Source organism: Meriones unguiculatus, chromosome 5 (assembly GCF_030254825.1).
Source record: "Meriones unguiculatus strain TT.TT164.6M chromosome 5, Bangor_MerUng_6.1, whole genome shotgun sequence".
NCBI lineage: Eukaryota > Metazoa > Chordata > Mammalia > Rodentia > Muridae > Meriones > Meriones unguiculatus.
The window spans coordinates 131,678,401-131,704,854 of record NC_083353.1 but is presented as its reverse complement, the minus strand read 5'-3'; the positions used below and the strand labels follow the sequence as shown (position 1 = coordinate 131,704,854).

At 48.8% G+C, this 26,454-nt stretch overlaps 1 long non-coding RNA gene and 1 pseudogene across 2 annotated transcripts; one reads left to right on the top strand and one right to left on the bottom strand.

The window, feature by feature from the left end:
• Nucleotides 1–2,213: 2,213 nt before the first annotated feature.
• Nucleotides 2,214–16,662, top strand: LOC110558910 (uncharacterized). Of its 2 annotated transcripts, none has more exons than XR_009592021.1 (6): nucleotides 2,214–2,527; nucleotides 2,638–4,315; nucleotides 5,816–5,967; nucleotides 8,118–9,190; nucleotides 14,853–14,960; nucleotides 16,260–16,662. It is a non-coding gene; the product is annotated as an uncharacterized LOC110558910 (long non-coding RNA). The 2 variants fall into 2 exon arrangements; XR_002477036.2 differs by having other exon boundaries at nucleotides 14,804–14,960.
• Nucleotides 16,663–17,359: 697 nt separating this feature from the next.
• On the bottom strand, nucleotides 17,360–26,069 carry LOC132654167 (bax inhibitor 1-like; annotated as a pseudogene).
• Nucleotides 26,070–26,454: the final 385 nt, after the last annotated feature.

The window sequence follows — 26,454 nt, the reverse complement described above, 5'->3', positions numbered from 1 at the left end:
TCACCTTAAGGGGTCCAGGTGGAAGTGGGCTGACAGCCTTTTGTGACTTCTCAGAGTCCTTGAAGAGAAGGACTAGGATGGTGGCTGTCCCAGAGCCTTGCTACTGTGGAGATGAGCGCCAACGCCAAGCCCCAAATCACAGAGAAGACTTGTCCTAGGTTTTCCTAGAAAGGGAAGTGGGGAAGTAACAATGTTTACTTTTTATGCATACTTTCAGGACTGTCCATTTCTTTTTTCTTTCAAGACAGGGTCTCACTTTGTAGCACAGGCTAACCTCAAATTCATAGCAGTCTTTCTACCTTTCCCTCCTGAGTGTGGGGATTTCACTTGCAAGATACTCAAATACCATCATGAAAGTGCTGTGATAATTTTAGGTCACAGCACCCGCCCCCCTCCTGTCACTGCTGCACTGTCCCTGTGCGTCAGCAATAGGAGGCCACAGCCAATTCCCAACACACCCTGCTCGTCCACCTCTGGGCCCTCGAGTGTTTGTGCTTCTAGATACCGGGCTTCTTCATCCTTAACATTCAGCGTGCTAGGCACAGTGACACACATGTAATCTCAGTGCTGGAGAATCTAGGGCAAGGGAATAACTAGTTTGAATCTACCCTGGGCTACATTGTGAAAAACTGATTTAAGAAAAAGCATTATTGACATTAACCCAGATTTTGCCAACACCACCTTCTTCCTAAATAGTGTTAAAACTGAATTTGGGCTACAGAACATGTCAGCGATCCCACTGAGTTCACTTTTCCATGTTTTGTATTTCTGTGTAACTTGCTTGTATATCCACTGTGGACTCTGTCAGGGCCTTCATATTAACTCCTAGACCAGGAACCTGGTAAGCAGACGCCACATTCTTATGAAAGAGACACTAAATGGAGAAATGCAGAAAGGAGGAAAGGCCACTGCAGTGATCCATGTGGAGGTCCTTATACACTGTGGGCTGCTGTTTGGGGGCGATTGGCTGGCTGCACCATTTCATAACTACAGTGAGATTGTTTTAGAAGTTAAAGGCAGTGTTCTACAGGATGTTGCCATAATTTTAGATTGAGGAAAACAACCATGACAAGTCTGTATTTTTTTTAAAGATTTAACATATATGAATGCTTTGTATGTACACCTGCAGGCGAGAAAAGGGCATTAGATCCTAGTATAGATGGTTGTGAACCACCATGTGGTTGCTGGGAATTGAACTCAGGGCCTCTAGGAAGAGCAGACAGTACTCTTAACCCCTGAGCCATCCCTCTAGCCCACTATTACCTCTGTATTTAAAAGTTACTTGAAGAAGGGCTGGGGAGATGGCTACAATGTCATGAGAACCTGTGTCTTGAGCCCAGCACCTACATACAAGCCAGGTGTGGCTGTGAGCAGGGGACAGGGGACTTTTAGTACTCACCGGCCAGCCCAGCCAGCTGAAATGGCAAAAAACTCTGGGCTCAGTAAGAAATGTCTCAAAAACAAACAAACAAACAAACAAACAAACAAAAAAACCCAACCAACCAAACACAAAAACAAAAACCAAAAAACAACAAACAAAAAATGTGAGGCCGGGGTGTTGCCACATGTCTTTCAATCCTAGTGCTAAGGCAGGCAGCTCAAGGACAGCCAAGACTGCAAAGAGACAGCCAGTCTCAAAAGATAAGAATAATGTAGACCCGATAGAGGACAGAGTCAACTTCTGGCAACCTCCCATACTCTGCAGTTGAGCATATCTGTATACACACACACACACACACACACACCAAAGTAGGAGGGGAGCCGGGCATGACTTTAGTCCCAGCACTTGGGGAGGCAGAGGCAGGTGGATTGCTATGAGTTTTGAAGCCAGCCTGGTCGATAAAATGTGTCCAGGACAGCCAGGGCTACACAGAGAAACCCTGTCTCAAAAAACCAAAAAAGAAAGAAAGAAAGAAAGAAAAAAAGTAGGAGAGGAACTTGTTGATGAGGGTCAGTAGGAGAAGGAAGATAAGAGGTTAATTGGATGCATGAAATAGTGAACAAATAAATTTTTAAAAAGACAAAATACAAAAACAAGGATATACAACTAATAGAAGAAAGATCTGTGTGACCGTGGATCATGCCAACAATTCTTAGGCTGTAAGAATTGCAGGATGGCTAGAATGGCTACTTCCAGCTGGCAGTAACAAGTGCTGGCAGGAAAACCAGGACATTCATGCAGTTTATAAGACTGCTGAAAGGCTCAGCTACTGTGAGAAAGAGAAGAGACCCGATGGATCCTAATGGAGAGAAACACTCTGGATTCCCCCGAATTTTCTGCTTAAGAATTGGCAAAAGAAAGGTGGTCCCTCTGTCACTGTCAGCAGTGATTAGGAGCCCTTCGTACGCACTCTAACAAGCTGCTCAAGGACAGGAAACCATCCCATTTCTACACAGCCAGGCTGGCACAGAAGCCAGAACAGTGCAGTTGTAACCAGCAACGCAGTGAGACAGGCACAGGCACAGCCTGGCGGAGGCTAAAGCAGGAAGACGGTGAGGTGGAAGCTAGCCTGGACCAAAGAGCAAGGTTTTTGTTGTTGTTGTTGTTTTGTTTTTCTTATTTTGGGAACAGCTTTAAATATCTGAATTTTCAAAAAGGAATCTTCTTTAACATTTGCTCTTTATACGTTCATTTAGATCGTGGTGCTGGAAAGAAAACGTAGGGTCTCATGTTTGTATCAAACCCTCTCTGCTGAGTCACACCTCCCTCCCTCCTCCACTTGCTTCCTTTGTTGTTGGTTTTGTTTTGTTTTTGAGACAGAGTTTATTTAAGGTCAGGCTGTCTTTGAACTGCTCCGAGCTGCCACTTCCCAGCTGCTAGAATTGCAGAACTGTGCTACCCTGCCTGGTTCTTGCTTTCTAACGGGAAAATTCCTTTCAGTTGCTTTTTTTTTTTTTTTCAGGTATTTTGTTCCAGGATAGAAATGTGACTAACACCCAGCTGTTATCTTAATGGATACTATTTCTTCCTTCTTCCTTGACGTCACTACCTTGCTCTGGAATGATAATTAGACCTTACTGTTTTGTGTTTGCATGCATGAGCCGAGGCTCCCACGTGGAGGTCAGAGGGTGAACATGGGAATCCAGCTTGAACTCAGCTCCTCAGGTTTGGCACTGAGCACTCTTGCCAGTTGCAGAACTCAGTCTTTCCACTTCTCTTTCATTTTCATCTTTATTTGGGATAAGTTCAGAATTCCTTTATGTCTGTCTTCCCGTTTTCAAATTCTTTCTTCAGGTATAGACATTTCTTTCTTCTGTGATCACTTGTGACTACTCATGCTTTTGTTTTTGACTTCTAAACATTGCTTGGTTACTTTAAAAATGTTTTAGTATTTAGAATGCCTTGTTTGTTACCTGTATTATCTTAACTTTTGAAGATCTTTAGTACTTTACATTATGTGTTCAACGTATGTTTTGAGCCTTTCTCTGTTTTGCCAGAGTGTCTGGGGCACATTGTCTCTGCGTATTCTGTGATGTTCAATTTAATCCCCTTTTGGGATTGCGTTGGCTGGCCTTAAGCTTAATTTAAATTCTTTGTTTTCTGTTTTGAGGTTTGTTTTTAATTATGTGTCTCTGTGGGAATGTGCATGTGAGTGCTGGTCCCACTAAGGCCAGAAGAGAAGGTGGGATCATTTAGGGTTGGAGTCCAGGTAGCTGTAAACTTGGTCCAAACTTGGGAGATCTGCTTTTCACAGCCTCTCCAGCCAAACCTCATTTTGACTTAGCTCCCACCAAACCTTTATGGAGCACTGCTACTACTTTAAACAAAGTTTCCAGCTTAGTTATTTTAGTAGATTAATAAGGTTACTTTTTAACTTGATGTTGTCATGCCTGAGAACTGTGCAATTGAGTTACAAAAAAAAATTGCCAAAAGGAAAAAAATTCTCATAACTTTTTATAGTTTTTTTTAATTTTATGTGCATTGGTGTTATGCCTACACACGTGTCTGTATGAGGTGTTACACGTGTCTGTATGAGGTGTTACACGTGTCTGAATGAGGTGTTACACGTGTCTGTATGAGGTGTTACACGTGTCTGAATGAGGTGTTACATGTGTCTGTCTGTCTGAAGGGTGTTGGATCTGCAGGACCTGGAGTTACCGACAGTTGAGATCTGCCATACGGGTGCCAGGAATTGAACTCTGGTGCTCAGGGCTCTTTATTTGTTTGTTTTTGTTTTTTCCAGACAGTGTCTGTCTGTGTAGCCTTCGCTGTCCTGGATTCACTTTGTAGACTAGGTTGGCTTTGAACTCACAGAGATTTGCCTGCCTCTGCCGCCCCAGTGCTGGGATCAAAGGCGTGCTCCGTCACTGCTGGGTAAGAGAAATTTTTACAAGGCAAATGGGACTCTTGTTCTAAATTGCTCCCTTAGAATTTTAGGGTGCACATTGCCAATGGGACATGACACTTTATGGGTCTATATAGCAAGGTCCAGGCCAGCCAGGGCTACAGAGTGAGACCCTATCTCAAAACCCAACAAGAAAGGAGCCTCGCTCTCACCCAGCCTCCATCTTCCTGTCAGTCACGTAGCAGCACTGCTTCTTCTAGATTAAATGGTATCATCCCTGCGTGTGAGGCTCGGCCATCACTGTTTGACTTCCTGCAGACTGCTGCTGGACAGCCCTGCTCCGGTGGCAAGCGGTGCGCTGCTGACGGCCCTGGCTGTGGGAGCAGTGAGCTGCCCCTGGCAACTCTGCAGAGCAGAGCAGTGAGGGCCTTCCCTTTCCCCACCGGTCCTGCTCCAGCGGGTCATCGGAATGCTGGAAAGAGAAGCAGCAGAGCCTACAGGCCCAAGGAAGCACTCACACACAGCCGCTGGCCTGATCATTTGGAAGGTCCGTATGCTCTCTAACTGATGGAGACGGACTGGGAGACAAGACAGCCCTTGACCCCACAAGGACCCCTGAAGGAGAAGGGGAAGTTAGAATTTAATGCCCAGTGACATCTGTGGATATTGGGCTTCAATGACTCACTCTAGAGGAGTTCTAAGTTCTTGTGTCCCCAAACAAGGAGTTGGACAGAGGGACCAAAGTGAGAGAATTTTTGTAATTATCAGGAATTGCATTTAAACAAGTAAATAAATAAATAAAATGAAAAATACATTAAAACGTCGGAAAGTTAATCCATTTGAGAAAAGAAAGAAAATGTCAAAGCATTTTCCCCAGCTTGGGTGGAGAGAAACGCGTTTGGCAGGGTGTCAGGGGCAGCCAGGAAGTGTTCTGTTTGTGCTCACATAGCGTGGAAACTGGCTGGAGTTACATAGCCATAACTGCTGCACACCCTCTCAGAAGCTTTAAATGACCGTGTAACACTGGCTTTGCAAATGAGAGCAGGCCCTCGAGAGCCTAACCTTTCACAGGCATGCACACTTGCAGCACACACACACACACGCGTGAACGATGCTGTGTCTGATGGCAGTGACTATCTCAAGCCAACTGCAAGGGGCAAAGCCTGGTTTGGTCACTTAACTGTGGCTCTCCCTCTGCAGTTGGTATTGCTGACTCTCCTTTCCCAGCCCTGTCCATTTTCCTTCTGCCTTTCTGTCTCCCTCCCTCCCTCCCATCCTCCTTTCCTCCTCTTGTCTTCCTGCCTCTCCCCTTCCCTTTCACCCTTTCTTCATCCCTTCCTCTCTTCTTTCCTCCACGCCTGCACGGCTTTTCCCCCTCCGCTTGTGCCAAGGGTCAAACCCAGGGTTCCCTTGCAGACTAAGCAAGGCTCTACTGTGAACCACACCCCTATTTCTGGGGCAGGTTTTTCTGCTCTCATAAGCCCTTTTCTTGTCCACTTCACCTTATTGCTTCACAAAATATACGGAAGAGGAGGAGGAGCAGCCTCTGTTGTCCCAGTGGTTCAAGTGACAGCCCTTCTTCAGAGACTGGCTTCAGCGGCGTCCTTCCCCAGCTTGAGCTTGCAGCTCTCTGGAGCGGAGATCTCAGGTCAAAGCGATGCCGGGCGACTGGACGTTACAGGTGAGGACACGGGAGCCACCGAGGGCGTGGGGCACCCAGAAAAGCCTTAACAAAAACGTAGTAAGCAGCGATTAATACTGCAGAAGTACATCCAACCTCAGTCTTCCGGTGACTAATTCCCTAACAGAGGAAGCTGTGGCACTTGAGAATTAAGTCTAAAATTTTTTTCCAAGCTTGCTGAATGAAACACGCAGGATATAACAAAGTACCTCAGACTTTTTAAAAACAAAAACACTTGGGGCTAGAGAGATGGCTTGGTGGTTAAGAACACTGGTTCTCTTCCAAAGAACCCAGATCCTCAGCGCCCACACAGCAACTGACAGCTCTCTGCTCCTCCCATCTCCAGGGACCCATGCCCTCCTCTGGCCTCTGGGGCTACCAGCCACACATGGTACACATACATGCATGTAGGCAAAACACCATTGCATATGAGAATTAGTAAATAAAAAGTAAAGAAACAGACTCGTAACTCGTGGAAACTATTATTATCATTTCAGTTCATCCTTTTGGCTACAATACAAAGAAATGGGTTTCATTGTGACATTTTGTTTGTTTGTGTTTGGGTTTTTCAAGAGAAGGTTTTTCTGTGCAGCTTTGACTGTCCTGAACTCACTTTGTAGACTAGGCTGGCCTCGGACTCAGAGAGATCTGCCTGCCTCTGCCTCCCCAAGTGCGGGGATTATAGGCCTGTGCCACTGTGCCCAGCTCATTGTGACATTTTTACACATATATCAACAAATAGAATTATTTGGGATATGATCAGGTTACACAGGAGGGGTCTGCTTTCCACTTTGACCCAGTGCAGAACCCTAGGCTAACGCTTCCCTTCCAAGCAAAGGGCTCAGCATTTATGAGGTGACTACATTTGTTCTTCAGGGTGAAGTTAGTCCTTCCCTTCCCTCTCATCTTCCTTCATCCCCTCCTCGCTCTCTCCCTCTTCCCTTCCCTCTCCATTTTCCCCTTTCCTTCATATCTTCCTCCTTCCCTCCCTCTCTCTACCCTCCCTCCATTTTTACCTCCTTCTTTCTCTCTCTCTCCATCCCTCCCTTTTTCCCAATCTCTTTCTGGTGCTGAGGACCAAACCAGGGGCCTCGTGTTCTAGTTCTCCAGCTGCTCCATAAATTTTCTGTGGAAATTAAATTCCTGTCACTTTCCCTTCCTCTCTCTCTTCCTTTTCTGTCACACTGGGGCTTGAACCTATGGCTACACACATGCCAGGCACGCACTCGGAAGCCTATGGCTACACAAATGCCAGGTGCGCACTCGGAAGCTACTCCCAACTCTTCGAGTACTTTTCATTCTGAAATGGGACACTAAGCTGCTTGGGCTATCCTTGAGCTCATTCTGCAGCCTAGCTAGGCCTTGATTTTAATATTTATTTATGATTTCTTGATTGTCCTCCTGCCTCAACCTTCATAGCGCCCATGATTTCAGGGCTGCACATCGGAGCCTGCTGGGGTAAACATGAAGCAGTGAGCAGGCCCAGGGGCCCGAATAGCTGCTCAGTCACTCGTTTGTCCACTCGCCCTGCGTCTTCCCTTCCATCGGCTATGTCCTTCTGTGGCAAGATTACAAAGCTGGTGATTCAGACAAATGGGTCGTGGTTGGGTGTGGCTCTAGGTGGCTGTGTCAATCACCTGTAGATCCACCCTGCTTAAGATCACACAGATAAGCCGTGGACTGACAGTTCCCAGGGAGCTGTCTTCACTCCAGGTCCTCCTTGGGCCACAGTTAGCTTTGGGGAAAGGAGCTTTGAGCAGCAACAGGGCCTTGTGTGGCAGAGAGCCTTTAATCTCGTACATGATAAACACGTCCACTTCCCGCTTCTGAGGGGATGTCTGTTGTGACGCTCTCCAGGCCTCTCCTGAGAGCAGACTGTTGTTATAAGATGAGAGCTCCCGACGTTCTCAGGAAACCTCTGTTTTAGTCAGCGTTGAAACGCTCAGGACGGTGAGTCGCTTCCATCCTCCATCCGCGCCGGAGGGAGCTGACTCCCCTAGTGTGTCCTGACCTCCACAAGTGTGCTGTGATACACACACGCCCAGCTGGGCCCCAATAGACAAACAGCTGCAAGTAAACACACACTCGCTTTTATGTGGATGGCTGTTTTATTTCGTCTACGTGCATGTGTATGTAACATGTTTGTCTAGAGCCCACAGAGGACAGAGAGGGCGTCAGATCCCTGGAACCAGAAGTGAAGAACCACCAAGTGGGTGCTGGGAATTGAACCTAGGTCTTCTGCAAGAACAGCCAGTGCTCTTCACCACTGAACCATCTCTCCACAAGAAACCTCACACTGCCATTGGGAGTGGACTAATATGGAGAATGGGCATTTGCTGACAGATTTGCTGGCGTGACCTCCCTTAGCTGTGAACAGGGACTGCCGTGCTTTTCCTTAACAGCTGAGAACCAGCCATGAACACGCTGCCCTTGCTCAAAGAGCTTTGCCCTGGACGCGCTGGAGGCTGAACCCGTGGCTCTCACCTGACTGAGACAGGCTCTGGGGTAGCCCAGGCTGGCCCAGAGCTCACCATGGAGCCGAGGATGGCCTTGAGCGCCTATCCGCTTGCCCCTACCTCCCACGCTGGGATTCCAGGCATGGACCACAGTGCCTGGCCCCATGCTGGATTCTGAAAACTCTGCTGTGCTCAAGAACCACTCTAAGGACAGACTATGTTTTTACGTTAAATGTCATCTTTCACAGCTCTGGGAATCGGAGTGGGGTCTGGGGTTTGCTGGGTAAACACTGCTTTTGAGCTTCATGCACAGCGATTTGAAAATTTCATCTTAAGACAGGGTCTGAGGAAACTATCCCCTCTAGTGTTGAACTGTGTGCCAGGCAACTTTGAACCTTAAAGCCCTCCTCAGCCTCCTGAGTGGCTGGGTTGACAGGCCGTGCTGGCCGAGCAGCGGTTCTCAACAAGCATCTTAGGGAGGTCCAACAACGCCACAGGAGTCACAGCTCACAGCTTTACACCGCCATTCAGAACACTAGCAAAAGTACAGTTACCAAGTAGCTGTGAAAAGAAACTGATGGTTGGGCTCGGCGCACCACGAGGACCTGTATTAAAGGGTCGCAGCGTTAGCGGGGGTTGAGAGCCGCTGCTCAGTTCCCAGAGCGGCTCCGAATCCTGTTGGTTCCAGGAGCCTTTGGCTCCATGCTGCCCCCAGGCCCTCATACCGGGAGGAATGTGAGCATGCGCCAGAGCCTGGCCTCTCTCAGGTAAGGTCTGTTTATCTAGGCACTCACCTGCCCTTCAGAGCTTGGCTGTCAGGCTGGCCTGGGGCAAGCTGGGAAGAACAGGGCGTGTGTGCTGGTGCTTTCTCCTCCTGTGCACATTGGCCTGTTAGCCAAAGAATCCTCTAAGTCCCAGTTTCTGAATCCCAAATCTTTCCAGGACTTTTATTCCGTGCCCATCCTCATGGAGGAAACCCTGAGGCCCGGCACACTTAGGATGGCCACTCTTAGCTTCCTTCCAGTCTGTCCAGGTCTTGTGGATATCTCCATGACGGGAGGTGGAGGAGCCTCCAGACACCAGGCCATTGCTCTTCCTGGTGCCCTCCGTCCTGCCTTTCAGGATGGGTAGGAAAGGCCGGTGGGACAGCCACAATTCTGACAACGCCCATGTGTTCAGTCTGCACCCTCTGCAGCTCTGGAGATTTTCACACTTACTTAGTTCTCTCTGTAGCCCCATGAGGTGTGCTGGAGTGGAGGAATGGAGGAAGGTTTGCCACGTGGGTGCTTTAAACAGTCCTGTCATAGACAGAAAGCCATTGTGATGAGCAGCCCAGCCCAGCCCCAGGCGGAAGGGCAAGCTGAGGAGACGGATAACCAGAGCCCTGGAGGCTGGAGCTGGGCTGGGCTGCTTGTCACGATGGCTTTCTGTCTATGACAGGACTGTTTAAAGCACCTGGAGCCTCAGAGGCTGCACAAGAGGCAGCAGACAGGAGGCAAACGGGCCTCCTCCATCTCGTCCCATTTCCCGGTCAAGGGAGTCAGTCTGGTTGGTAAAGGCTTAAAGTGTTGCCCCACAGGGCTCAGCAGAGCGCATGAGGACAGAGAACCGGAAAGGCAGGGACGGAGCAAAGGGCAATCGTCCAGACCACAGACTGCAGTCCGGAGAAATGAAACATTAGAATAAGCTGTTTTCATGTCAAAGATTCGAGGTCCTAATGGCAGACACTCAGGGCCCAGGGCCCGGCTCACGGTCCGGCTCATGGTCAGCATTGCTGGGGCAAGTAGCACAATTAGCCAGGACGCCCACGGAGCACACTTTAAAGGCTGCCGAGACAACAGTCACAAAGAACAGCGTGAGGCTGGGCAGGAGGGAAGAGATCCCACAAGACAAATGATTAGGCACAAAAGAAGGGAAACCAACGTTTTTATGTACTTTAGGGGTAAAAAGTAAATGTGCCAGATGTACCAAACAATGAGTCAGGTTACCAAATAATGAACGAGGGGCCCAGCAGCCCGAGCAGCAGAGTTCTGCCAAGACTCCATGTGATGTTTCAACTCACTGCTGTGTGCTGGTGTGTGTGTGTGTGTGTGTGTGTTGCTCCTTCCTGTCATAACTTTCTTTTCCAAAATTTCTTAATGGGAATAATTTTTACTTCATCTTAACTGGGGATTTTTTAGAAGTTAGTAGGCTTTTATTAATAAGATTCATTGTAGCCCAGCATGGCCGGCAGCCACGGCACTAAGGCAGAGGGAGCAGTTCGTTTCGGAGGTCAGAGTCATCCTCAGATGCCTAATGAATTCCAGGCTAGCCTGGGCTACATGAAACCTTGAGTCAAAGACATCACCAACAACAAAACAAACAAAAGCCTTACTATGGAGTACGGCTTCAGAGTACATTTTTTTATTTTTTATTTTAAGCTGCAAATCCTGGAAAACTACTATATATAAAAACAGCCGTACAGGTCTGGAGAGATACTTCAGTTGCTGAAGAGTTCGCATATAAGCTTCAGGGCCCGAGTTCAATCCCCAGAACCTACATAAAAGTGTCAGGTGTTGGATGTGCAGGGCTGTAATTTCAGTGCTTGGGAGGCCAGCACGTGGGTCCCAGCTGTGGAGAGACGCCGTCTCCAAACAAAGAAAACAGCACAGAATGACATGAGAGGTTGACTCTGGCCTACCCCCCCTCCCCCGATGCACACCTGTAACAGGTAGGGACTGAGGGATGAAAGGAGAACCAGGTTGCCAGCATCTGCTTTAATATGTTAAATTGACATTAGGCATTTGTCTGGGTTTGAACCTTGACCTTTCTTGAACCCATTTTCAACCTACTATTTTGTAAGTCCCATATATATTTTACACAGACACACACACACACACACACACACACACATTTTCTTTAAGTGTAGTAGTACCCAGCCTAGTTCAAGGGTTCCTAGACCTGGAAAAGTCATCAGTGTCAGGAGAGAGAGAGAGAGAGAGAGAGCTGCAGAAAAGCCTCTGGTGGGAGCATGGTTACTGGGAGCACAGCCTGTCCACAGAGGAGAAGCTGTGTCAGTCAGCTTCACCAGAACCCAGTCGTCGCCTGGGAAATGGCTCGGGGTAAGGTGCTTGCTACTAAGCCTAGTGAGCTAAGCTGGACCTCCAGGACCCACAGAGGGAGGAGGGAAGAGACCCTTCAAAGCTGCCCTCTGACATCTGCACGTTTGCTGTGACCTGCTTCTCCCCCCCAGTAAATGAATAATCATTTTCAAGGACCCTCAAAACCTAGGCAGCTGTAGTAATGCGTGCCTGAATTCCCAGGACTCTGGGAGGCTGAGACAGGAGGATCACTGTTTGAGCCCAAACTGGGCTATAAAGTAAAATCCTGTCTCTAAAAAACATAAAACCCCAAATCACCAAAACTTAAAAGATCTGGTTGGTGAAAACTGTTACAAGGCAGAAATGAATAGCCAAAAAAAGAAACAACCTAGGCATCGTTTTGGTGATCTTGGTTATGTCTCTGTGTACTGACATTCAGGAGAAGACGGTGACAGTGAGTTTACTTTCAGTGTCACTCTACGAAGGAAGCGAGCAGGTGTTGCCGTATCTCTCCAGGGTCGATCATCGTTCTGTCTTTAAAAGTGGACTTGTGGTCGGTCCTACCCAGGGCTGCAGCAAAGCTGTTCATGACGTCTAGAAACGGAGGCTGCGGTCATCGGAATCCAGCACAGACTCCCAAGCTGGGCTCCTGGCTGAGCTTCCTCTGCTTCTGTCCGGGAAGTCCACCAGCTCTCAGCGTGGGTGCAGAGTCCACTGATTGTCAGGGGCGGTCTGACGAGATCACATGCAGCCGTGCTTACAAAAACGTCCGGTTAATGATGGCAGCGAGCCCACGCGCACTCGGGTGTTAGAATCAGGTGTGATGACTTACTCATAGCTGAAGGAGATGAAGCCAGCGCACCGGCCATTCAGATGGCCTCTGGGCACCCACAGGCCATCTTTACGTGCTGTCCAACGCTAGCACGACGCGAAGCTCTCCGTCAATGCTTGCTCTGCTCCGCTGTTGAGGGAACAACGGAAGGTCCGTGCACGCTCGCTCAGCACACGCGCATGATTATCTCTAACGTGTGCGGGTGTTTTGCCTGCCTGTATGCCTGCTCACCATTTGCTTTCCTGGCCTGTGGAGGCCAGAAGAGGGTGCCAGCTCCCCTCAGACTGGAGTTACAGGTGATTGTGAGTCACCATGTGGCTGCTGGGAATTGGGCTGCAGTCCTCTGGAAAAACAGCCAGTGCTCTTAATTTCTGGGCCATCTCTCCAGTAACACTTAAAAAAAAAAGGATGTTCTGTGTAGCCCGGGGTCTCTTTACATTCACAGTCACCCCACGTTGCAGTCCTGCCTGGCTTTGACACAGGTTTCCTTTTTTCTTTTCTTTCCCTTTCTTTCTCTTCTTCCACATATGTTGGCATGTGGTTGGTAGAACTCATGCCGGCCAAGGGCTGACTATGTCCAGTGATGGCATCCCTGCACAAGAGTTGCCCAAACTAAATATGAGTGACTTATTCCTATTTTTATTTTAACATCTTAATGCAGTTGCAGTGGCCTGAAGGAGCACAGGCTTCCACTTTTCCAGATCCGGAAGCTGCCCCAGGGCTTGCCCGGGCACTCGGAGCCGTGCTTCTGCTATCATGTCTGACTGCGGGCCCCAGGTCTCCTAAGAAGGCCCGTGATTGCTGCGGCTCCCTCAGCGAATCCAGGCCAGCAACCCCTTCTCCAGACCCCTGACTGTGTCTGCAGAGCTCTTTGTGACATCTGTGTACCATCTCTCCAGGGTTTAGGGCGTGTGCTTCTTTGGGGAACCATGGCCCAGCCTGTCCAAAGAGCAGGCAGCAGGAGGTCACTGCCAAGAGCGAGGAGTCACCGTGAAGGAACGATTGCCTCCATGGTATCTACTAAATGTATCCATTTTATATCAACAATAATTATGATGTTACCAAAGTGCAGGCGTCCAAATGAGGATTATCTGGATGTCCTAAGCTTCCCAAGTAACTGTGCTCCGTCCTTGTTGTCAGACTTTCCAATATAATCAGACGGAATCGAATTCTTTGGAAGGGCCTTAGAAGGAGGAAATGCAGGATGGAATTGGAAATGTTTACTGCAGAAAATGTCGGGAGGCAGATGTCAACTGTCTTCCCTCTTTGAAGGGACAACACAAAGACAGACAGAGAGCTGAAAAGACCAGGAAGGTGTTTCCACACCCAAGGAAGGAAGTGCCATCCACTGTGTGGGTGCCCTTCAGAGCCACCGGGTTCTCTGTGTCACCAGACACCGGCACACGAAGCTCTGCGATTTATGTGGGATCATGCAGCTGGGAACCATGCCTGCCTCTCCTCACTTCTCTCAGGGTTCCAGCAACTCTCTGGACTGCTTGAGGAAGCAGAGGAAAGCCACGGGCCCGGCAGCAGATAAGGCCTTTGTAACTGCAGGAATGGACTTTCTCCCTGGCAGACTGATTTATAGAAGGGCCATTTCCTTGGTTTGTCTCCTCACGAGCTTGTATACTCTGGGTCTGCAAAGGCCTCCTGCCCCTGAGATCACATCCAGATGGATTTCAAAGAAAGGAAATGGTTTCAGTCAAGTGACAATTAGCAGAATTCCTGCTGATTAATTTTTCCTTATTGTTTCCACCAAAGGCAATAGGCATTTATTTATTTCAGGGCAATAAATCTCACCTTATCATTTCAAGATAAAGGTTTACATTTAGTTTATATACACACAGCGTATGACTTCCGTAACACCCAACACTGTGCAGAGCCTTTTATTCTGAGTGAAAATGGGCGTGGAATGAGATGCTACTCACCAAGCTAATACCCGTTACCCCCACGGAACATGCTGCTTTCTGGAGAAAGTGCTCGGACTGTTTTCTGTTTTCCAAAAAATAATGCTTTTCTCCTGTGCGCAGCTCGCTCGGTTTCCATAGTCACTTTGCATGTGTAGCAAAGTGCAGCCCTCCTCTTCCTTCTTCCTCCTTTTTGTGGCATGGAGGGTTAAGCTCAGACCTCAGTGCTCTACCTGACCTGCAGCCCCACCCTTTTCTGGACCTCACTGGGCTGCCTAGGAGGCCAGAACTCACTCTGTAGCCCACTGGAGCCTTGAACTTGGGAACTTTCTCTCTCTGCCCCCTGGGTAGTTGTGCTCTGTGTGTGTGTGTATGTGTGTGTGTCTTGTGCTCTCTCTCTGTGTCTGTCTCTGTCTCTCTCACTTTCTCTCCTCTCTCTGTGTGTCTTACATCTTGGTTTACTGAGGTTAAAAAAGGCAACAGCCCTGTGCTCCCCACCCTCCCCACGGAGCCCTGGGCCTGCCTGTGTCTGTACCTCACCCTGTCTTCCTTCTCTGTCAGTCACAGTTAACCTACCGTAACCGGCAGTCTTCACTGTCACCTTGACTAGATTCCAGTCGCTGAGGAGACATGCCCATTGGTGCTTATAGGGTGGTCTAACTAGGAATGAAGACTCAGCCTGCCTGTGGAATCCAGACCTGGATAAGATGGAGAAATGGTGAGTGTCAGCCTCCGTCTCCCTCAGTCTGCTGACTGCGTGATGGAGCAGCTGCCACAGCAACCCTGCCCTGTGGACTGCATCTCCTCAGCTGTGAGCCCAAATGCACTCTCCATAAGTGTGGTTTTTTTTTTCAGCCTCTGATCAGCAGTGAGAAGAGTAATGTATCTGCCTTGCTGGACACCAGTCCCTTCATTTGTTTTCTGGATACTTTAACACTCCCTCTGCCAAACACATTAATGACATCAAAAATTGCCTCATTTTAAGGCTACTTTCAAACCAAAATGCAAAGCCCTGGATTTTCCCAGTCCTAAGCCTTATCTACAGCAAATGGGGGCACACACACACCCTTTATACTCAGTAGCCTTGGTTCAGTTTTGTATTTTAAAAGAGATTTATTTTTAAAATTTTATGCATGTATTTTGCCGTCCTTTATAAATGTAAGTTCTATGTGTGCAGTGTCCACAGAGGCCAGAGGAGGATCTTGGAGCCTCTGGAGCCGTCATCAACAGGCGATTTTGAGTTTCTATGTGGGAACTGGGAACCAGCCTGGGCCCTCCGCAAGGCTGACAGGTGCTCCTAACTACAGAGCCCCAGCCCATTCCCCAGATTCTGTATTTCAAATCAGATCCTGTCTTGTAAATTTCAGTTTCTTACATGTAAATTAATTTTTTTAAAGATTTATTTATCTATAATTTATACACTATCATGCCCACATGCCAGAAGAAGACGCCAGACCTCATTATAGATGGTTGTGAGCCACCATGTGGTTGCTGGGAATTGAACTCAGGACCTTTGGAGAAACAGTCAATGCTCTTAACCTCTGAGCCGTCTCTCCAGCCCCTAAATTAATTTATTTATGTCACCAACTAGATCCATCAAGCGTCTGGACCTTCTCTAGACCTTGAAAAGCTAATGTCCCTCCTGGCCCCACAGCGTGTCTGACGGCCTCATCCCTTTTCCAACATGTGACTTGGGACTCACTTTGCTCATCCTCTTTTCTCCCCACCCCCAGCCGAGGGTGGCAGGTCTGTGTCCTCTCTATCTCTCTCCCAACCGCAACACTGCTGTTTCTTACCTGCACTACAGGGGTTCTCCTGTCCACTTTTTCAGTGGCAAACATACATTTATTCAAGGTTGCTGTCTGTGAGATGTATTCCAGGGTCTTCAAAGCCTGCTGACATCACTCCAGGGTGGTCCTGGGGGCAGTCTTGTATCATGAGATCCTTGTATCACTTTTGACATCAGGTATGGTCTAGACTAGACGTGCTTGTGAATTTATTCTCTTGTTGTTTTCAGGAGATAAGAAGAAGGGGTCCTAGTTGTAAATAACCTGCAGGGCCCCAGCCTTGCTCCATGGGTGTTCTGAACAAGCAGCCTCTGCACGCTGTCGCCTGCCCCGCCTCTTTTTCTCAGCACATCCATCCCTTCATCCGTCCGTCCATCTGTCCATCCATCCACCCACCCACCCAGCTACCCATCCATGCATACAACCAATAAACCAGCTGCAAGTGTTTTATGAATGCCTATGTGTAAAGCATGTGCTAAGTCTGGAGACAGATAAGTACGTTTTTTGCTATTTTAAAGTTTCGATACGTATACACATACATACAAACCAAACCATGTACATGTATGAATCCTACCCATGTACACGTGTCTTTATAAGTGCTCCCCAGACAGGATAAAGAAAGGCAAAGCCGAATACTTCGTCATCTGATGCAACTTTATTCCTCCAAATCTAGCCCAGACTCAGCTGAATCTTGGGGGCCTTCTTCTCGTTCAATCCGAGATGCCTCCATCTCCTACCACTGGACAAGTCAAAGGCCCGCTCTCCTGACTTCTGAGCAAACCCCAAGTCTAATTTAATCATGGCAGACATTCTACGAAGGATATGAGACAAAGGACAGGGCAGGGGTAGAGCTTGCCCTGGGCCTTACTGGCGTGCTAGGCCTGTAAGAAGAAGCTGAGGGTTGGTGAGAATGGAGTGAAGTCAGTTTCAGGGAAGAGACTCCTTCATGACATTCTTTCCCTCACTTCCTGGGCAGACCTCCTCGTCACTCCCTTCCTCTTCTCTGAACTGTCCTCGCTGTCCTGGTCTCCATGGATACCTCTGCTCCTGAGCTCTCCCTACAGCATCCTGGATGTCTTTCTTGGACTTCTGTATTCTACTTCCATCTACAAATCCTGGCTTTTTCTACTGGGCATCCAGCCGGTGACTCCTCTAGCCTGTCCTCAGTGCCGTTTACTGCTCTCTCACACAGGCCCACTCTGCCTCCCCTCATACGTAGCTTTAAAAATTATTTCTTTTATTTTTTGGGATTATAATGTAAGACCTGGGGTCTCACAGCTCAGGATTTCAAGATCTCGCCCTTCCCAGAAACTCTCACAGACCACACAACTCATTGCAAAAGCAAGAGGTTTAATTTAACCATTGCACAATGGGGCCACCCCTGCCGGTCAGCAAAGAGTGGCCCCGGGAGACAAAGACCTTAGGTTTTTAAAAGAAAAATTGTGGGAAATTTGAAGTTGCAGTTTCGGCAACTTAGGATTGGATGAGGAAGCTATAAAGTAAGATAATTGGTTAGTCTTAGGTGCTCAAGCTTGGCCAGTCCTGCCAAGTGTGGATGCAGCTGCAATTTAAGGTGGGGGTGGTTAGCTCATCCTTGAAGCTTAGGGCTGCGGGCTCTTGGCTGGCGGTCAAAAGCTACTCAGAAGAAGTCTGGGTTGGTTGCTAAGAAACACTATCTTGAAGATAAGGGTCTGGTCGTTCTTTTTGCTTAGTGAAGGTCATTGCTTGCTTGCTTTTTTTCTATCTGTCCTCACAGATGGCCAGGGTCACATTTCTCCATTCTCTGGAAAGGTACTAAGAGGCTTTAGCTTAACCTGAACCTAAAACTCAAAACTATAGGCTTTAGAAGACATATAAGTTACAAAGTTAGTCTAACCCTTTCAATAATATTATCACATTTCCCCCCTCCGCTCTCTCCTTCCTCCAAACCCTCCGTATACCCCTTCCTGCTCACTGTCAACTTCATGGCCTCTGTTTCCAAGAATTGTTACATACACACATGTGTGCACACGCTCCTGAGCACCTTCGTGGAACCTGCCGCGTCTGGAGAGTCTTACGTGTATGCGCGTGTTTTCAAGTCTGACCGTTTGATAATCAGTTGGTGAGCTCTTCCCTGGGAAGCCTATTTCTCCCTTCTCAACATGCCTTGGTTTCCTAGAGTCCTTTATGTAGGGTTTGAGGCCTACTGGGCTCTCCCTGCCAACCTTACCTGTGTGTCGCTGTGGTCCTTGTTCTGCTCATGGTTAGGCAGCCGTGTTCATGAGATGGGGTAGCTCCGGGCATTCTTAAGGAAACACAGCTCCGAGCAGACTCCTTGATCCTCTGGCTTTTACAGTCTCTCCTCCCCTTCCTGCACAATGATCCTTGAGCCTTAGGTGTGGGACTAGTAGATGTATCCAGATGTGCCCCCGCCTCCTCTCTCTGGAATATCTGTTGTCACTGTCACCTTTCTTGGATGGAAGGGTGTCTAGACAACTCACAGCTCCGAGGCCTGGGAAGGCACCTCAGCTCTGGGTGGGACAGTGTCCCAGCGTTCCTGAGGCAGGGAGCGCAGGGACCACGGAGCTCTGAGAGGAGGCCTCCTCAGCAGAGACAGTGCAGTTCCGGGGGAGGGTCACCCCAACCCTGCTGAGCTGAGGAGCCTAGGAGCCTGCTCTGCTCCCTCAAGAGCGTGCCTGCCTGGTGTGAGGAAGAGCAGAAAGTGAAGAAGGAGCAGTGCTGCTAAGGCTTTTCCTGATGCCTGATGCCGTGAGCCTTAGCATTGCTTTTCATGTTGTGGTGACTGAAGGCGCACCGACAGGCCTGAGCAGGGCAAACATGGTAGGGTTAGCTCTTTGCCCCTTTCCCTCTCCCTTGCTAAAGACCGTTACATTCCTGGAGCTAGCCCCCAAGGTCTCTTATTTGGCCACCAACTCATTCCAGAGACAAAACACCAAGGTCCAACAATCTAAATTCATTCTTTGGCTGGGATGGCCAGTCAGGATTTACCTCCTCAGCCTTGACAGACTCCCCTCCGCCCTAAGAGCCCCCTCCTGCAGAAGCATCTTCACTGCAGAAACACCTTCTCATGCCTTCTCTCTTGTTTTTTGCTGCTGCTGCCGCCACGTTTGCAACCCCATCTCCACCCCCACTTGCCCCTCTGGGGTAATAAATCCCCTTTGTGCTGAAACTTTGGTGTCTGGGTGTGTCCTGTACCAACTGGGCTGGGGGGAGGGGAAACGTCCTTTTCAGTGACCACCAACCATAAAATTACTTTTTGTTGCTACTTCATAACTGTAATCTTGCTACTGTCATGAATCATAATGTAAATATGTTTGGAGACAGGGTTGCCAAGGGTCACGACCCACAGGTTAAGAACCACTGCTCTAAAACACCGGCTCTGATTTTCAGGTGGCTCCTCCTCCCAGGTGGCCAGGAAGCCCCGAGTCCAGCCAGCTCTTCCCAGGTGAAAATCTGATCCAATAGCTTTAAGCAAACTGTTCAGGTAAACACTGAGGCCTTAGGGGTAAGATGTTTGGTGCTTTAGGTTTCTCCTGACAGGAGGTGGCTTGTACCCCGGGCTTTGCCAGAACGGGGTTCTCAGTTCTGGGCGGGTTGTTCTGTGCTGTCTTGGTTCTCCGTGGCAGGGTCCCTTCCCTGCCAGGTTGCCGCTGGCTCCGTCCACCCTTTTGGCTGACACCCGACAGTGGTGTAACTCGACACTGGTAGTTTTGGGGCTGAGCTGAGCCTGGTGGCTGCCCCTGACTGGCTGGCAGAGCCTGCTCTGCTCCAGTCCCCGTGGCGTTTCTCGCTGTTCCCTGTGGCCTCTGGCCAGCGGATGGGGAGGTCAGTTTGCCCTTCATTGCGACTGGAGAAGCTCTGCTCACGGGGAGCAGTGGTGGCCCCCGGGCCTCAGCTTTCGCATTCTTCTGCTTGTCACCAGTGCTCTGCTCCCATGCAGACAACAGGAGGATGCTTCAGGTGCCCAGTCTGTGCCCGCTACACGAGGGCACCCCACTTCCTTTTCACTGTCTCTCAAGCATGGAGATCACTACTCGCTACATCCTAACAGGAAGCAGGCTTCACCTCCCCCAGTCAGCTTCGGCCCTCAGCAGGGGTGGGGGGCACGGGCAGAGCTCCCAGCCGCCTCTGCTCACCCTGGCTTCTTACTGCAGCCTTGCGATGCCAGGCACACAGCCCTGCACCCAGCCCGCGCTGAAATCTCTCCAACGGAGCCTGAGGAGTCGTGAACAAGCACCTGCCCACCCCAGCCACGAGACCAGCGACAGGCGGTTCAAGGTAAGGACACCACCAAGTCCAACTCGGGGGGCCAACGAGGGCCCCGGGTTCCTGCAGAAATGACTCAACGACAGCTACATGGCCAAAGGCCCACCCCAGCACGGTGACTACTGTCGGAAATAAAAAACAAGTGGTTAATAATGTTTATTATTAAAGCCTGTAAATAGTATGGCGCTATTACCTAACCTGCTATCACAAACAATAAAAGACACAGATGCCTGTTGTGTTTTAAATAAGCCTGGCTTCATGGGGGGCGGGGCAGGTACTAGCCTCCTGAACTACCCTGTATCTCCCAGGCCCACAGCCCAAGCCAACTGCTCTGAGCACACCTATCTGGGCTGCTTCCCGTTCATAGTCCCTGGACACTGGCACACGCCTCCCATCTGGGCTTTCCTCTGTCCACGCCCATCCAGTCATCAGCTTCTTTCTCCTCCCCTGCCTCCTCCTCCTTCCCATGATCCTCTACCCCTCCAAGAACACGGACCTTGGCCATACCTCCCTAACTCCTGCCCTGCTGAGATGTGTAGGCATTTATTCAGCCAATCAGGGATGTTTTGGAGGCTAGGGTTACAAATGTCTTTAGTTTTGGGGTACGTGATAGTCTGCAGGGGGCAAAATAGTTAGCAATCATATACAAAGCACCAGAGCACCCGTTACAGGAGACAGATCACAAAGCTTGGACCTGGCGGGCACATGGGCCGATCAATAGCTGGAGAGGTTTGCAAGCAGCTCCGTTGGTCTGAGCCTCTTCCAGGCATCTGGGTTGCCTAAGAGTATCTCTCAGGGGTCCTTAATGCTCATATACACTATGGAGGGAGGGACCTGGTGAATCTTGTCAGTTTTAGGAACTTCTTGAAGCTTCTGAGTTGTTTACTTTCTAGGAGAACTCACTTTCCTTTAGAACAATGGATCTCAACGTGGGGGTTGCGATCTCTTTGGCAAACCCCTCTCTCGAAAAATATTTACATTATGATTCATAACAGTAACAAAATTACAGCTATGAAGTAGCAATTACCAAGAGTAATTCCATGGTTGGGGTGACCCAACGTGAGGAACTGTGTTAAAGGGTCACGGCTTAGGGGGTCGAGAACCGCGGCTTCAAAACAGGGGCATTGTAGCAAGTTTCCCTCTATGGAGGACGGTTTCAGCTGTGGCCAAACAAGGTCACGTGACACCCTCTTCCAGACTCGGCTGACACATGCACACCCCACACAGGCTAGCTCACACTGTACCCCCCGCCCCCCACTAAATCATTAAAAAAAAAAAGAGTCCATTTTACATTAACAGGTAGATTTTTTTTCTTTTACATCATTTTAGTCCATTTCTGTTATGATAATAGAATACCCAAGACTGGGTATTTGTAAAGAAAAAGGGGGCTGTTATGATCACAGTTCTGGAGGTACAGAGCCCAAGATTGGCCGCCGGTGACGGCGATTGCCCCTTCAGTGTGCTGGCAGCCGGGAGTGCAAGCAGGCCTATGGCAGAATTAGGGAGTAACTGAGATCACTTGCTCTTGGTGAACGCCACAGCCAATAATGGCCGAGGCTCCAGAAAACATGGCACGATGGTGCAGTGAGTAAAAGGTGATTGCTGTCAAGCTGAGTTCAATCCCGGAGTCCCATGTGGTGCGCACTGGTTACCTAGCATTGTGAACTTGACACAAGCTGGAGCCACTCGGGGAAAGGAAACATCAGAGGAGGCCTTGCCTCAGTCAGAATGGCCTCTCCGCGGATTTGTAAGAACTTGTGCTGGCTGCTGGTGGATGTAGGGGTCCAGCCCACTGTGGGGGTTCCTTCCCTAGGCAGGTGGTCTGGTCTGTTTGAGGAAGCTGGCTGAGGGTGAGCCAGTGTGAGAGGCCGTGTGACAGTGGGCTGCATTCCTCCACAGCTTCTGCTCCAGCTCCTGTGAGCTCCAGTGTGACCTCTCCCCAGGACGGACTGTGTCTGGAAGAATGAGCCAAACCAGGCCTTTCCTCCCAAGGAAAGTGCTTCTGCTTATGGTATTTTCCACAGCCACAAGAAGCAAACTCGGACATGATGGGAGGCAAGAGCAGACGACCCCAAGTTGTTTGCTTGGGCAGCGTGGCCTGTGCCTACCCCCACATGTCCAATACACAAGAACACATTAGTAAATAAATAGCAGCATTTCGGCACATCTACTGTCCCACAATCTCATACCTCTCACTGCAGCCTTGAGATTATGTTAATAATATATTTTTAGTGAGAAAAATTGGCTTCCATTAGTTCAGAGATTTAAAATTCTCTTTGACAAATGTTATCTATATCCCTATCTACGTATTCTCTCTATAAAAATACACGAGTAGCGACTGCTACACAGATTCATGAGGGTGGCGAGAGCACCCACTCGTCTCTGTAAGGATAATAGTGTTTTTCTATTGTGAGTCATTATTTCCTATTGCCCTGTCTGGTATGTTAGCAGAAATCAGGCAGAGTTATTACAAACGGGATTATGTAGCCCCCCTTTATTGATGGGGGATATGGTCCAAAGACCCTGAAACTGAGGGTGCTGCAGCCCCCGGTGCTAACTTATGTTTCTTATACATGCATACACACTCATGACAGTTTACTTGGTAACCGGCAGAGTAAGAGAGTAATGTTAGGACAGAGTAAGAACATTGTAACAGCTGTAACAGACATCTCTGTCTGTTATCTCCAGACACTGATGGACCTCTGCTAACTGGTCCTGCAGCAGATGAAGTCTCTGGTGAAGGGATATTACTGTGCTCAAAACTAGATTGACGTCTGACGCCAGAGGGAGCGGGGAGGTGGGAAGGTCTGGATTGGTGGGTGAGTCACCTCATTTGTATGGTCTTTGTTGTTTTTTCTATTTGTCAAAACCGGAAAAAAAATGATATCCATCTAGGCGTGGGATGCTATCCAGCTTGGGAGTGTTCCATTTGCAAAATCAAGAGGAAAATTGGGTCCAAATCAAAACAACAAAACAGAAATATAAAAACAATAGCAAAGCTTAAGCTCCAGAGTGTGGCTGTTTCAGAATACCATGAATCATCCAGAGAAAGTTTCCCATTTTTCAACTCATTTGCACTTTGGTAACCATCAAGAGAAACATCCAAGTGATTATAGGTTTTACTTTCTTCATACATTAAATATGAGTTGGAAATTATGCACAGAATTAAGTATCACTGCTGTGGACATTCTATTGAGTGAATCACTTTTTCATTTTTTATTTTGAGACAGGGTTTCTCTGTGTAGCCCTGCCTGGCTGTTCTGGACTCCTTTTGTAGACCAGGCTGGCCTCGAACACACAGAGATCCCCTGCCTGTGCCTCTCCTGAGCTGGGCTCACAGGTGTGCCCACCCCGCCCGGCTGGCTGAGTCTCTTCTTAAGCCGGGCTGAGCTGCAGGAAGTTCACAGTCCCCGCTTCCACTGTTACCGCAAAGAGAAGCCGAGACTCGCAAGTGTGAGTGTGCTGAGCGTGCAGCTGCGGTCCGTTACACGACCTCTTTCAGTTAACACCGGGAGGTGGTAATAAACGAGGGAGTGCCCTTTATTTTTACGTTTCAAGAACTGTCACCGCGGAAATCAATTCCAGCTCAATCCTGTGCTCCATGCACTGCTGTCTCCCCTGTTTTCAGGTGATACAGTTAGGTTCCCTACACACGAGGCTATGGGAGTGCACTCTGCGTCACGAGCCACTCAGCTGTTCCTTGTGGCTCTGCTAAGCTCTCTACTTAATATTAATGTGACTGGAGCACGGAGGCTCTCTCTCTAAAGACTCTCTCAGGTGCTGGAACAAGTTAGTTGAAAGTTGCCAGTGAGGGCTGCAGAGGTGGCTCAGTGGTTAGGGTGCTCGCTGCTCCTGCGGTGGACCCGAGTTCAGTTCCCAGCTCACAACCACCTGTAACTACAACTCAGGGGGTCCAACGCCCTCTTCTGGCCTCTGTGGAGACACACATACACTTTTTCATGCAACACATGCACATACACACACACACACACACACACATAAAAATAAATCTGAAAATGAAAGAACGGAAAAAACTGCCACGAACAATCAGTAGGTGACAATGGTGAAGCTCGTCGATTTGATAATCACCGTCATTTCCTGCTCTGCTCAGTCTTGTACAGACTCACAGCTGCTGTCCTTACAAAGCAGGGGCTTTGTGTGTTTTCAATGTCCAGTGCTGAAAGTGTGAATAAAACCAGAACAGCAAATGAAAAGTCTAAAAGTTCTTTTTCTTCCTCTCTTTTGCTTTGTCTCTTCACTCGAGACACGGTCTCATGCAGTTGATCTGTTCTCAAGTGTGAAGAGCCTTGAACTCATGGTCCTTCCATTTTCAGTCCCCATCCCAAGTGCTGGGATTACTGTTTCTATAGCTTTAAATGTTTTATAATGTTCTCTTTTTAAACTCATAAAATATATTTCTTAAGGATGTCTAACCAAAATAATACTGATTACAAAGACTTACACATACAGGAATAAAACTGTACACATTCATTTGACTTTGGGATAAATAGTGGAAACAAATAAGTATATTATACTTGTAAGTAAAATATTATTCATGGAAATGCTGAACTTTATTAGCTTTTGAATTTCACTAGTATTTTAATATTTTTAGTGTGAAAGTAGGGTGACACCCTGAATTATAATATGACCAGTCAAGACTGCCTTCCTATGTTTGACATTCTATGTAGTTAGCAGGTACCTTCTTTTTTTCAAGCTATATTCACTAATCAGGTTTTTTTGATCAAAAAGTTCAAAATAGAGAAAACCTCAAGGCACTTTCCTGGTGTGTTTCACTGTTATGGACATGATCTGTGATGTGCAGAGCACTGAGGGCGGAGGGAGGAAAGCCAAGCGGGAGAGGCTGCGGCCCATTCACTTCTTCTCTTTCTTCTTCTCCTTCTCATTCAAAGCCAGGCTCGCGTGAGCTTCCTGAAGAGTGCAACAGAACCTAGAAGAGGTCACCTCAGATGCAATCCTCATCTCCGTTTTCAGCCTGGTCAGTAATGAGCCGAGCATCAAAAAGGACAAGGCCATACATGACCAACAGCCCCACGCTCAGGTGCCTGGGAGAGCCAAATGGACCCAAAGAGACGGTTCCTGAGAGGACAAGAGCACGAGGCTCGCGCTGACATCATGATGCCTCCCAAGAAGAGGAGCTTCTCGGTGGTGAAGATCATGGCCACGCCCATGGAGGCGGTGGGGAAGATGCTGTCACTGACAGCAATGCACAGCTCCAGAGCAGGGCCCAGGCTGACTCCCCTCCTGTCAGGAAGCCAGCCCAGCGAGGAATCCCAGTCTTTGTCTCTCAGTTTTGTGGCTGTGAGGTATTGCTGTCAGCCAAATCGTCAAGCCCACGGAGCCCAAGGCAGAGAGCAGGCCAGCCTGGATGTAGTGTGTGACCACAGGGACACAGGCCTCCCTGCCGCCACAAGGTGCAGAGAACTGGCATAGCCCTTTTTTAGGTGCTGCTCTGCCAGGGGAGTTATGCAGGAGCTTTTTAAGAGAGCACTGAAGCTGATCTTCTGATCAAAACAGTTCGTGCCTCCAAAGTCTGTTCCGCAGCCTCCAGTCCTCTCCGGAGCGCCCAGCTCTGCTGAAGACCACGGGCCCCAACAGATAACTTCAAATGTGAGTGCTGCAGCTCCGGTGGGTTTGTCCTCCAGAGCTCCACGGAAGAGCTTGCCCTCCAGGTGTGACGCTGAGAGGGGTGGCCTGGTAGGCCGTGGGTCACCCTGGGTGAGGTAGGCCCCGGAAGAGTGTTGTTTGGGATGGGGTTAACCTCGTGCATTTAGCCTTTCCTGTATCAGTCCTGTTTGTCCTTCCAGTTCTCTGTCAGCCTGTCAGCCAAGCCTCCCCTTCAGAAGCCGGGTAGATGGAGCCATCAGATCTTGAACCTCTCGCTTCAAAAGCGTGAGTTATCTCTTTGTTACAAAACACTCAGCATCACGTACTTTGTCGTAGGAGTGGAGGAGAAAGCAGTGAGCCTGTCACGTGTATGCCTGGAGGGTGGGAGTCGTTAAACTTACAGCAGCGACAGGGATACGACAAATCCAGGACCTGAGGGTTAGAGTCTAACAGTTTGTTTTAAAAAATAAAGAGAACACCGATTTTAGTAATGAGGGAAAAATCGCCTCCTCTTGCTGGTGTAGCACCTCCGCC